This window comes from Hydra vulgaris, chromosome 08 (genome assembly GCF_038396675.1).
Source record: "Hydra vulgaris chromosome 08, alternate assembly HydraT2T_AEP".
NCBI classification, from domain to species: domain Eukaryota; kingdom Metazoa; phylum Cnidaria; class Hydrozoa; order Anthoathecata; family Hydridae; genus Hydra; species Hydra vulgaris.
The window spans coordinates 46,650,001-46,650,625 of record NC_088927.1 but is presented as its reverse complement, the minus strand read 5'-3'; positions in this window follow the sequence as shown (position 1 = coordinate 46,650,625).

The window sequence follows — 625 nt, the reverse complement described above, 5'->3', positions numbered from 1 at the left end:
GTATCGCTACCAACCATCCCCGTACAGGGAGATTGTACTATTTCCGTCAACTTACCGTTATTACTTTTAGTATTCGTGATCTAAGCATGCCAACATTCAAACCTTGAATGTTGGCATACTTAGATCACAAAAAAAACGCTCAAAACTTCTATGAGTAGAGTGTTGTGTCCCTCAAGGTTCCATTCTTTGACCCCCTTCTATTTCTTCTGTATATAACCTGTCAAAAGTCTCGAAAAAACTTGATGTTTGTTTCATTATGTTTGCTGATAACACAAACTTACTTTATTCCTTGAACTCAATCAAAGAACTTTTTGAATGATTAAACAAAGAGCTTGAAAAGTTAAATATATGGTTAAAATTAAATAAGTTATCACTAAATACAAAAAAAAAACATACATTGTTTTATTCCAAAAAGCAAAAAAATAATATACCAACTATCCTTCCCTCACTAAAAATTGATAATGTAAACATTAAAAGAACAGAAACAACTAAATTTCTTGGGATAATTATTGACAAAAATATATCATGGAGAGCCCATATAAGTACGGTAAATACCAAAGTTTTCTAAAAATATTGGGATACTCAACAAAGTTAAATTTATGTTATCCCTACATAATCTTAAATC